Source organism: Oryctolagus cuniculus, chromosome 4 (assembly GCF_964237555.1).
Source record: "Oryctolagus cuniculus chromosome 4, mOryCun1.1, whole genome shotgun sequence".
Classification (NCBI taxonomy): Eukaryota; Metazoa; Chordata; class Mammalia; order Lagomorpha; family Leporidae; genus Oryctolagus; species Oryctolagus cuniculus.
The window spans coordinates 114,355,495-114,368,542 of NC_091435.1; the positions used below are offsets into that span (position 1 = coordinate 114,355,495).

The 13,048-nt window shown below is 37.9% G+C and overlaps 1 pseudogene; it reads right to left on the bottom strand.

Annotated features, from left to right (window-relative positions):
- Positions 1-528: 528 nt before the first annotated feature.
- On the bottom strand, positions 529-9,632 carry LOC100354297 (cyclin-G1-like; annotated as a pseudogene).
- Positions 9,633-13,048: the final 3,416 nt, after the last annotated feature.

The following is a 13,048-nucleotide window of genomic DNA, read 5'->3' on the forward strand; positions in this document are numbered from 1 at the left end:
CATGTTGATCTTACTTATAAGCTATCATTCTCAGATTAGTCCACATATGATCCAAAAGTTTAATCCAAAAGTTTGATACTCAGCTAGTGTATCTTTAAATGAGCCAGAGTGGGCTGGCACCGCGGTTCACTAGGCTAATCCTCCACCTGTGGCACCAGCACACCGGGTTCTAGTCCTGGTTGCCCCTCTTCCAGTCCAGCTCTCTGCTATGGCCCGGGAGTGCAGTGGAGGATGGCCCAAGTACTTGGACCCTGCACCTGCATGGAAGACCAGGAGAAGCACCTGGCTCCTGGCTTCAGATCAGCACGTTGTGCCGGGCGCAGCGCGCTGGCTGTAGCGGCCACTGGAGGGTGAACCAACGGTAAAGGAAGACCTTTCTCTCTGTGTCTCTCTCTCTCACTGTCTGCTATGCCTGTCAAAAAAAAAAAAATGAGCCAGAGCTTCAGTCCACATAGAGAAAGATAATGTGCAATGGAAATATGACATTACTACTACTTTTGAAACTTGGGTTGTTGAGGAAGATACTTTCTTATGCTGATTAATGAAATGATTAACATACTTATGAGAAGTTGGATAATTCTTTATCTTTGGGGTACTGTATACAGTAAATATTTTCAAATATTAGCTGTCCAGATCAGCGAAGTCACTTCCCCTTTGCTATTGCAACTCCATTAGTTTACTTTGAAGACAATTGATATTTTAATTCTTCAGTTGTAAGAAAATTATAGCCCTGGGTAATTTTCTCTATATGGAGAATTACAATGATCCAAATTCATGAATTAAGGAGCAGAGCCATTTCAGGAATTATTGAAAAGTGAGTTATTATGAATTATCATGCTTCAATTGCCATGCAGTAGTTCCAGAAACAATCCGTTTCAACTTCTGAACATTTGATTTTGAACACTTGTTTGATGATATTCAGTTGAACACTTGGATACAAGGTCTTGCCAGACGGTCAGATCTCTGTCATTTATCTTGGAATGTTTCTGAAGACATTCTACTCCTTTTGTTAATTCTACACACTTCTGTGCTTGGATCTCAAATAAAATGATAGACAACGCCAAGACAGGAGGCTTTGCTCTAGAGAATATGATCCTGCAGTGACATACCTTCCCTAAGATGAGTTTCCAGTCTTTCAAAATTAAGGTCTATTTCTCCTTTCAAAGGACAAGTTCTCTTGAATGAGTGAATAATTGAGTTGCAGAAACTGAAAGGCAGTAGTAGCTTTGACTTTCCAACATATTGCTCCTATACAATCTTTTCTTTTCTTTTTTTTTATTTAATGAGTATAAATTTCCAAAGTACGACTTATGGATTACAATGGCTTCCCCCCCATACCGTCCCTCCCACCCACAACCCTCCCCTTTACAACTCCCTCTCCCCTTCCATTCACATCAAGATTCATTTTTGATTATCTTAATATACAGAAGATCAGCTTAGTATACATTAAGTAAGGATTTTAACAGTTTGCTCCCACACAGAAACATAAAGTGAAAAATAATAGATGATTTTTTTAAACGATGATGAAATCAGATCAGACCTATTGTCATGTTTAATCCCAGTGAGAGTCAAGTTGGGAATTGATAATTTCTTTTTTTTTTTTTTTTTTTTTTTTTTTACAGAAGATCAGTTTAGTATACATTAAGTAAAGATTTCAACAGTTTGCACCCCCATAGAAATACAAAGTGAAATATACTGTTTGAGTACTCGTCATAGCATTAAGCCTCAATGTACAGCACATTAAGGACAGAGATCCTACATGAGGAGTAAGTGCACAGTGACTCCTGTTGTTGACTTTACAAATTGACACTCCTGTTAATGGCATCAATAATCTCCCTATGCACCAGTCATGAGTTTCCAAGGCTATGGAAGCCCCTTGAGTTCTCCGACTCTTATCTTGTTTAGACATGGTCATAGTCAAAGTGGAGGTTCTCTCCCCCCTTCAGAGAAAGGTACCTCCTTCTTTGAAGACCTGTTCTTTCCACTGGGATCTCACTCACAGAGATCTTTTTGCCAGAGTGTCTTGGCTTTCCATGCCTGAAATACTCTCATGGGCTTTTCAGCCAGATCCGAATGCCTTTAGGGCTGATTCTGAGGCCAGAGTGCTATTTAGTACATCCGCCATTCTATGAGTCTGCTGAGTATCTCACTTCCCATGTTGGATCACTCTCCCCTTTATTTATTCTATCGGTTGGTGTTAGCAGATACTAGACTTGTTTATGTGCTCCCTTTGACTCTTAGTCCTTTCATTATGATCAATTGTGAACTGAAATTGATCACTTGGAATAGTGAGATGGCATTGGTACATGCCACCTTGATGGGATTGAATTGGAATCCCCTGGTATGTTTCTAACTCTACCAATTGGGGCAAGTCAGCTTGAGCATGTCCCAAATTGTACATCTCTTCCCTCTCTTATCCCCACTCTTATGTTTAACATGGATCACATTTCAGTTAAATTTCAGCACTTAAGAATAACTGTGTATTAATTACAGAATTAAACCAGTCATATTAAGTAGAACAGATGAAAAAAATACTAAGAGGGATAATGTATTAAGTTGTTCATTAACAGTCAGGGCTATGCTGATCAAGTCACCATTTCTCATAGTGTCCATTTCACTTCAGGAGGTTTCCTTTTTGGTGTTCAGTCAGTTGTCACAGATCAGGGAGAACATATGGTATTTGTCCCTTTGGGACTGGCTTACTTCACTCAGCATGATGTGTTCCAGATTCCTCCATTTTGTTGTAAATGACTGGATTTCGTTGTTTCTTACTGTGGTATAATATTCTAAAGAATACATATCCCATAATTTCTTTATCCAGTCTACCGTTGATGGGCATTTAGGTTGGTTCCAGGTCTTAGCTATTGTGAATTGAGCTGCAATAAACATTAGGGTGCAGACCGCTTTTTTGTTTGTCAATTTAAACTCCTTTGGGTAAATTCCAAGGAGTGGGATGGCTGGGTCGAACGATAGGGTTATATTCAGGTTTCTGAGGAATCTCCAGACTGACTTCCATAGTGGCTTGACCAGTTTGCATTCCCACCAACAGTGGGTTAGTGTCCCTTTTTCCCCACATCCTCGCCAGCATCTGTTGTTGGTAGATTTCTGTATGTGAGCCATTCTAACCGGGGTGAGGTGAAACCTCATTGTGGTTTTGATTTGCATTTCCCTGATTGCTAGCGACCTTTTTTCATGTGCCTGTTGGCCATTTGGATTTCCTCTTTTGAAAAATGTCTATTGAGGTCCTTGGCCCATCTCTTAAGTGGGTTGTTGGTTTTGTTTTTGTGGAGTTTCTTGATCTCTTTGTAGAGAGAGTCACTTTCCTGACTGTTTCTTTTGCAGTACAGAAACTTCTCAATTTGATGCAATCCCAATAGTTGATTTTGGCTTTGACTGCCTGTGCCTCCCGGGTCTTTTCCAGAAATTCTTTTCCTGTGCCAATATCTTGAAGGGTTTCTCCAATGTTCTCTAATAACTTCATGGTGTCAGGACGTAGATTTAGGTCTTTAATCCACGTTGAGTGGATTTTTGTGTAAGGTGTAAGGTAGGGGTCTTGCTTCATGCTTCTGCACGTGGAAATCCAGTTTTCCCAGCACCATTTATTGAATAGACTGTCCTTGCTCCAGGAATTGGTTTTAGATCCTTGATCAAATATAAGTTGGCTGTAGATGTTTGGGTTATTTCTGGTGTTTCAATTCTGTTCCATTGGTCTATCCATCTGTTTCTGTACCAGTACCATGCTGTTTTGATTACAACTGCCCTGTAGTATGTCCTGAAGTCTGGTATTGTGATGCCTCCAGCTTTGTTTTTGTTGTACAGGACGGCTTTAGCTATTCCAGGTCTCTTGTGCCTCCATATGAATTTCAGCATAATTTTTTCTAGATCTGAGAAGAATGTCTTTGGTATCTTGATTTGGATTGCATTGAATCTATAAATTGCTTTTGGGAGAATGGACATTTTGATGATGTTGATTCTTCCAATCCATGAGCATGGAAGATTTTTTCCATTTTTTGGTATCCTCTTCTATTTCTTTCTTTAAGATTTTTTAATTCTCATCGTAGAGATTTTTTTTTGAGTTTTTTTTTTAAACTTTTATTTAATGAATATAAATTTCCAAAGTACGACTTATGGATTACAATGGCTTCCCCCCAATACCGTCCCTCCCACCCACAACCCTCCCCTTTCCCACTCCCTCTCCCCTTCCATTCACATCAAGATTCATTTTCGATTATCTTAATATACAGAAGATCAGCTTAGTATACATTAAGTATGGATTTCAACAGTTTGCTCCCACACAGAAACATAAAGTGAAAAATAATAGATGATTTTTTTAAATGATGATGAAATCAGATCAGACCTATTGTCATGTTTAATCCCAGTGAGAGTCAAGTTGGGAATTGATAATTTTTTTTTTTTTTTTTTTTTTTTTTTTTTTTTTTTTACAGAGGATCAGTTTAGTATGCATTAAGTAAGGATTTCAACAGTTTGGACCCCCATAGAAACACAAAGTGAAATATATTGTTTGAGTACTCGTTATAGCATTAAATCTCAATGTACAGCACATTAAGGATAGAGATCCTACATGAGGAGTAAGTGCACAGTGACTCCTGTTGTTGACTTTACCAATTGACACTCCTGTCTATGGCATCAGTAATCTCCCTATGCTCCAGTCATGAGTTTCCAAGGCTATGGAAGCCCTCTGAGTTCTCCGACTCTTATCTTGTTTAGACAAGGTCATAGTCAAAGTGGAGGTTCTCTCCCCCCTTCAGAGAAAGGTACCTCCTTCTTTGATGACCTGTTCTTTCCACTGGGATCTCACTCGCAGAGATCTTTTGCCAGAGTGTCTTGGCTTTGGTTAAGTTTATTCCAAGGTATTTAATTGTTTTTGTAGCTATTGTGAATGGGATTGATCTTAGCAGTTCTTTCTCAGTCATGACATTGCTTGTGTATACAAAGGCTGTTGATTTTTGTGCATTGATTTTATATCCTGCCACTTTGCCAAACTCCTCTATGAGTTCCAATAGTCTCTTAGTAGAGTTCTTTGGATCCTCTAAGTACAGAATCATATCGTCTGCAAAGAGGGATAGTTTGACTTCTTCCTTCTCGATTTGTATTCTTTTGATTTCTTTTTCTTGTCTGATGGCTCTGGCTAAAACTTCCAGAACTATGTTAAATAGCAGTGGTGAGAGTGGGCATCCTTGCGTGGTGCCAGATTTCGTGGAAATGCTTCCAACTTTTCCCCATTCAATAGGATGCTGGCTGTGGGTTTTTTATAAATTGCTTTGATTATATTGAGGAATGTTCCTTCTATACCCAATTTGCTTAGAGTTTTCATCATGAAAGGGTGTTGAATTTTATCAAATGCTTTCTCTGCATCAATTGAGATAATCATATGGTTTTTTCTTCTGCAGTCTGTTAATGTGGTGAATCACATTGATTTGCGAATGTTGAACCATCCCTGCATACCAGGGATGAATCCCACTTGGTCTGGGTGGATGATTTTCCTGATGTGTTGTTGTACTCTATTGGCCAGAATTTTATTGAGGATTTTTGCGTCTATTTTCATCAGGGATATTGGTCTGTAATTTTCTTTCAGTGCTGCATCTTTCTCTGGCTTAGGGATTAAGGTGATGGTGGCTTCATAGAAAGAATTTGGGAGGATTCCCTCTTTTTCGATTGTTCTGAATAGTTTGAGAAGAAATGGGATTAGTTCTTCTTTAAATGTCTGGTAGAATTCAGCAGTGAATCCATCTGGTCCTGGGCTTTTCTTTGTTGGGAGGGCCTTAATTACTGTTTCAATTTCTGTTTCAGTTATGGGTCTATTTAGGTTTTCGATGTCTTCATGGTTCAATTTTGGTAGATTGCATGTGTCCAGGAATCTATCCATTTCTGATAGGTTTTCCTGTTTGCTGGCATACAGGTCCTTGTAGTAATTTCTGATGATTCTTTTTATTTCTGTGGTGTCGTTACGTTTCCTTTTTCATCTCTGATTTTATTGATTTGGGTCTTTTCTTTTTTTAGTTAGTTGGGCCAATGGGGTGTCAATTTTTTTTATTTTTTCAAAAAACCAGCTTCTCGCTTGGCTGATTTTTTGTAATGTTTTTTTGGATTCAATCCTATTAATTTCTTCTCTGGTTTTAATTATTTCTCTTCTCCTACTAGATTTGGGTTTGGTTTGCTGCAGTTTTTCTAGGTCCTTGAGGTGCGCTGAAAGCTCATTTATTTGGTACCTTTCCAATTTCTTGGTATAGGCACCTATTGCTATAAATTTGCCTCTCAATACTGCTTTTGCTGTATCCCATAAGTTTTGATATGTTGTGTTGTTGTCTTCATTTACTTCCAGAAAGTTTTTGATTTCTCTTTTGATTTCTTGAATGACCCAGTGTTCATTCAGGAGCATGTTGTTCAGTCTCCATGTGTTTTCTGGGGTTTCCTGAGTTGCTAATTTCCAGCTTCATCCCGCTGTGGTCTGAGAAGCTGCATGGTATGATTCTAATTCTTTTAAATTTGCTGAGACTTGCTTTATGGCCTAGTATGTGATCAATCCTAGAGAAGGTTCCATGCACTGCTGAGAAGAATGTGAAGTCTGTAGATGTAGGGTTGAAAGTTCTGTAGATATCTGTTAGATCCATTTGGGCAATAGTGTCAATTAAATCTGCTGTTTCCTTGTTGATCTTCTGTCCGGATGATCTGTCTATTTCTGAGAGTGGAGTATTGAAGTCCCCCAGTACTATTGTATTGGAATCTAAATCTCCCTTTAAGTCCCTTAACATATCTTTTAAATAGACTGGTGCCCTGTAATTAGGTGCATATACATTTATAATAGTTACATCTTCCTGTTGAATTGAACCCTTAATCATTATATAGTGTCCCTCTTTGTCTCTCTTAACAGTTTTTGTATTAAAGTTTATTTTGTCTGATATTAATATGGCTACACCTGCTTTTTTTTTGGTTTCTGTTGGCATGGAATATCTTTTTCCAACCTTTCACTTTCAGTCTGCATGCCTCTTTGTTAGAGAGATGTGTTTCTTGTAGCAACAAATATTTGGGTTGTGTTCTTTGAGCCAGTCAGCCAAACGGTGTCTTTTAACTGGAGAATTCAGACCATTAATGTTCAATGTGACTATTGATACGTAGTGACTTGGCCCTGCCATTTTCCCGGAAATATTTTCTAGTATATGCTTTGAGCTTCCCATGCTCTTTTACTGGTAGGTGTTCTTCCTTTCCCTTCTTTCATATTGATGGCCGTGTCTCTGTGTTTCTGAGTGTAGAACATCTTTAAGTATCTTTTGCAGGGCCGGACAAGTGGCCACAAAGTCTTTCAATTTCTGTTTGCTATGAAAGGTCTTTATTTCACCTTTATTCACAAATGAGAGCTTTGCAGGATATAATATTCTGGGCTGGCAATTTTTCTCTCTTAGCACCTGTGCTATGTCTCGCCATTCCCTCCTAGCCTGTAGTGTTTCTGATGAGAAGTCTGCTGTGAGTCTGATTGGAGATCCTCTGAGAGTAATCTGACGTTTCTCTCTTGCACATTTTAGGATCTTTTCTTTATGTTTCACTGTGGAAAGTTTAATTACCACGTGTCGTGGTGAGGATCTCTTTTGGTCATGTTTATTGGGGGTTCTATGAGCTTCCTGTACTAGGATGTCTCTGTCCTTCTCCAAACCTGGAAAGTTCTCTGCTAGTATCTCACTAAAAAGGCCTTCAAACCCTTTATCTCTCTCCATGCCTTCAGGAACTCCTAGAACTCGAATGTTGGTTTTTTTTAATAGTATCCTGTAGATTCCCAACAATATATTTTAGATTTCTAATTTCCTCTTCTTTTCTTTGGTTTGACTGTATGTTTTCCTGTGCTCTATCTTCTAAGTCCGATATTCTCTCTTCTGCTTCACCCATTCTGTTTTTAAGGCTTTCTAATGTGTTTGTCATTTGATCTATTGAGCTCTTCATTTCATTTTGATTTCTCTTCACTATCACACTTTCCTGTTCTACTAGTTTCTGAGTTTCATTTTGATTCTTCCTTAAAATTTCATTTTCATGAGAGAGATTTTCAATCTTGTCCAATAAGGATTTCTGTAGTTCAAGGATTTGCTTTTGAAAACTTCTAAATGTTCTTATCATAAATTTTTCGAAATCCGTATCTTGCATTTCTTCTATCTCATCATCTTCATAATCTTGGTTTGGGGTGTTTTGTTTATTTGGAGGCATCATAGTGTCATCGTTGATCTTGTTCCCTCGATTTCTGTGTTTGTTACTTGGCATAGTTAATTCTTCTTGCGTCACTGTGCGTTTTTTTATTTTTTTATTTTATACTATGTCCGTGTTAAGTGGACTGCCTGCTGTTGGGGGAGCCTTGGAGGCTTGAGATGGGTGTGGCCTGAGAGCTCTGCTTGGTTCTTCCTGGTTAAGGGTGTGCAAAGGTGACACCCTCAGGTTATGCGTGGTAAATCTCTCTCTTTTTATTTATTTATTTATTTATTTTATTTATTCAGGGGGTAAGTAACACTGCATGGCATGGCTGTGCAGAATTGATGGTATTTAGCTTCCAGTCTCTGGCTTCTCTACCCACAGAGTCCGTTTAGGCTCCTCTGGACTCCCACTGGGTTGCCTAGGCTACTGAATTGTAGTGACTCAGTTCCTTAGCTCTCCCCCATTGATATGTAAATCCAGAGAGGGGGCCTGCTCTTTGTCTCTTGGGAATTCTTCAAGCCTTGCAGCCTTGCAACCTTTGCAAGGTTAGGGGGAAGAGAAACCCGGAAGTTTTTTTTTTTCCTTCTTTCCGGTAGTGAGTTTGCTGCACTTTCCGGCCCCCCTCTAGATTCTGACCCCCGTTTCCCCACCAATGTCTCGGGTTATTGAGCTCACCTCCCCTTCCAGCGCCGATGTGTGGACTCGGAGCCCTGGACGACCCAAGTCTCCCCGCTGTTGTCTGTGTGGCATGCACTCCCCTTCGAGCACTGGCGCACAGACCCTGTGGCTTCCATGGCTTGGTCCCGCGGCTCGGCTTCCACGCGGTGGGCGACCTTGTTCTCCCAGTAGGTCCTCCGATTCATAGCCACTCGATCCAGAAGGGTTTCCTCTGCAATATTTTCCTGGTTCTTTTTTCTGAGGCTACCGTAACTCCCCTTTTATTAAACTAAATTTTCCCGGACTATCGGTGCGCACCCTCACTATTCCGCCATCTTGGCTCCACTGCAGAAAGCATTTGAGGAGTGTGTTTTCCTATACAATCTTTTCCATTCTCATCAAGTCTGAAACCGTGAACCTATACTGGCTTATCCAGATCAAGGCAGTTGCCAATGGAACATTCCTTTCCTCTATTTTACAGTCAAATACAAACACTTCAGACCAACACATTCAAGGTGCTTGATCTGTACCTTCATTTTAGATAAAAATTTGTCCAGTAAATTCACAGCTAGAGAAAATGTCTCCATATCAAAGCCAAAACACTGAGTTTAAGAAGATATTTTACTTCGAAGTCCCTCAGTCGTGGAGTCATTCTGAGGCATTAGAGTGTGGAGACTCAATTAGTCTCAAGCCGCAGCCTTTGAATGACATCTAGACTCCTGTTCCTACCGTGTTTGCTGGTGGAGCAGTTTCTGAGAGTCAGTTGTGAGTACCTACATCATCTTGACAGCGGCCAGAGCTCCTCAGTGGTAACCTCCCTCCCAGGGCCTGCTCTTGCCTCACCCCATGCTATCAGATTCCAGATGTCTATAGGAAGAGGGGACTCAAGGAAGAGAGGGGAGATCCTCAGGAGGGGGCCGTCCTGGGTGAAAGTCTTCACAGCACCACCTAGATGACATTGCCCTCAGAAAGGGGGGTCTTAATTAAATCTGAAAACCACGTTCTGACCAAAAAGTAAAGCATAGGTCATTTAATGAATCAGGAAACCATTTTCAGCAATTCTCATATTGTAACATTTTAAAGTAGGCTCAGGGACTGCAACTGTTAAAAAAAAAGTCATAAGCTTCATCAATTTTAAAACGTAGTATGAAAAAAATGGTTGTTGCAGATATAGATACAAATTATGACACATACCCAAAAGGAATAGTCTAGAAGCATATGCCAACATGGAGTCTGAACATAAATTGATTGTTGTGTTCTCCTCGAACTGTTTGTGCAAAAACAATTCCAGCTGTGACTAAAAGACAGTATAAATAACTAATAATTGAGTTCTACAATTCCATAAGAATAGACAAAAAGCAGACAAAAAAGGGAATGGGTATATGGGTAACAGCTCTCAGAGAAAATTGGGTGACTTCTCTATATAAAGCTAAGAAAAGAGTTAGCACAGATTTTCTAATGTCCCAGCAATGGACATGCACAGCTGAACTTACAATGCATTTCTTGGAGAGAGAGAAGCAGAGCATGGAGCTACTTTCCATAAAACTGATTAATGTTGGAACATTTGCACTTGTCACCTTACCATGAAAATCACTGAGATCACACTCTGGAACTTCTCAGTAATGTTTAAAATAATTTGCAGGTCACAATTCTAAATATTTGATAACTGGATTTAATTTCTTTTAATGTTTGACAAAATGCATGAATTGAAGAAACCTGTGATTAAATGAAAAAAAAAATCATTCTGAACTTTTTAAACCCTGATTTCATTGAAAATATATTATTCTTTTAAAACAGAGGGAATATTCAAATAACTCTGAAAAAGTCTTAATTATTCCTATCAATTGAAGAATATTCATCATCTTAACTAGATCATTTTCTTAGTAACAGTCGTTAAGATTAAGCACCTAACCTACATAACTCCTTAAGTGATCTCCATAGTTTTCTTGACCTTTTGGTAGACGAAGTTTTCAGCAAAAAGATCATCTGGGTAAGTTCTTAAAAGTCAAAAGGAATTTTAAAGGCTATTTTAAGAACTAGAAAAGGCCAAAATACTTAAAATATTGCAAGATTGTGCTTTTTCACATCAGAAACTACTTTAAAACAGGCTTTCAGAATGAAGCATTTTAAATTTGACACTGTGGCAAGTTGCATTTTAAAATCACGAATAACTGCTTGTACATTAATGTGTTACAAATATAAAAATAATTTATCCCGGAACTACCTTTTACGCAACTTATTATCAAAGATTTAGGTACTACATACATGTACATGCACACACACATTCAGAAGACTATTTATTCATATTTTTTGCTATGATGATTTTAATAAGTAATGCAAAGTTTTAAGGAAGTGTTAAAAGCTTGGAGATAAATATCATGTTAAATGTTACTAAAAATAGGAAGGTAAAAATAAAAACAATTTTTTTTAGAAAGCAACATATATATAAGTGCTTTAAAGATATAAAAAAATTGGGGTTAGTACTGTGGTGTAGCAGGTAAAGCCACGGCCTGCAGTGCTGGCATCCTGTATGAGCACCGGTTCGAATCCCAGCTGCTCCACTTCTGATCCAGCTCTCTGCTGTGCCTGGGAAAGCAGTAGAAGATGGCTCAAGTTCTTGGGCCCCTGCACCTGCGTGGGAGACCCAGAAGAAGCTCCTGGCTCCTGGGTCGGATCAGCTCAGCTCCAGTAGTTTCGACCAATTGGGGAATGAATCAAATGAACCAGAGACTCTCTCTCTCTCTGCCTCTCTTTCCCTTTGTGTAACTCTGACTTTCAAATAAATAAATACATCTTTAAAATAAAAATAAAATTAAAAAGATATAAAAAGCTGGAAGATTAGAATTTAAATTTTTTTTCAGAAAGTACAAATACAATGCAAATTCCATGGGGATTGTTATGTTGAGAGAAAAATATTTAAGAGTTATTGCTATTCCTCTCTTGTAAAAAAAATAAAGTTTGTTTTATTGACATTATACTATGTATATAGAGTTCCTCTTTCATGAAAAATAATCAACAACAAAAAATTGGGGGGAAATATAAACAACAATTTTTTCCAAACCTAATCTAACACCATCACTGCATAAAAGTGAAACCATGTTTTAAGAAGGTAGCAAACTGAGCTGTATCTGAGATCAATCCCAGATTCTTGATAATGAATTCTCTTTTAGTCTCATGATTATTCTGTTTCCTTTTCAATGACAGAGTTACAGACTGATGAAATTGTAAAAGATACATAAATATGAACATTTCCTTTTGTCAATATTTTGTGCAATAGAATTACAAGTATTTAAACATTTTTACTTAGTAACTTTTAAAATGGATTTATTGAAATATGATTGACATATTAGCATCAGTACATATTTAACAGATAACCAATTTGATAAGTTTAAAGATATGAATACACCTGTAAAAAATCACCACATTAAGTTGATAAATATTTACGTCACTTCTTGCCCTTCTGATTTTTGTTTTATTTTTCATTTGCTCCTATTCTGTTCCTTTTTGTGATAAGAATATTTAACATAGGATCTCCCATCTTGATAAATTTTAGGTGTATAATACTAAATTGTTGACTATAGACACTATGTTTTAAAGTAGAGCTCTAGAAATAATTCACTTTCTGAAAATGACATGTAAACCTTTTGAAAAACAATGAGGCATCAGCCATTATCTGTTAGAAAAGTTACTATCAGAAACTGAAAATATATCAGGAAGTAGAGGAAAAAAATAGAGGAAGTAGAGCAGCTGGAACTGTTGTAAATAGTTGAGAGAAATGTATTAAAGTGAAGCCATTATGGAAAAGAGTATGAAGGACCGTCAAAGATTAAACTATCTGATCTGATCTGCTAATCCCAATTCTAGGGATACTCATGCATCCAAAAAAATCTTAAATTAGGATCTCAAAGACATTCCAAAGAGGAATTCTTTTTTTTTTTTTTTTCATTTCAATGCACTGATACATAAAATCATGTAAGAATCTGGAAATTAAAAAAGGGCTAACAAGATTTAGTTCAAACATATATTAATTATAAATATATGGTTTTAAAATGTGAGAAATATCATTCTAACCGGAGTGAGGTGAAACCTCATTGTGGTTTTGATTTGCATTTCCCTGATTGCTAGTGATCCTGAACATTTTTTCATGTGCCTGTTGGCCATTTGGATTTCCTCTTTTGAAAAATGTCTACTGAGGTCC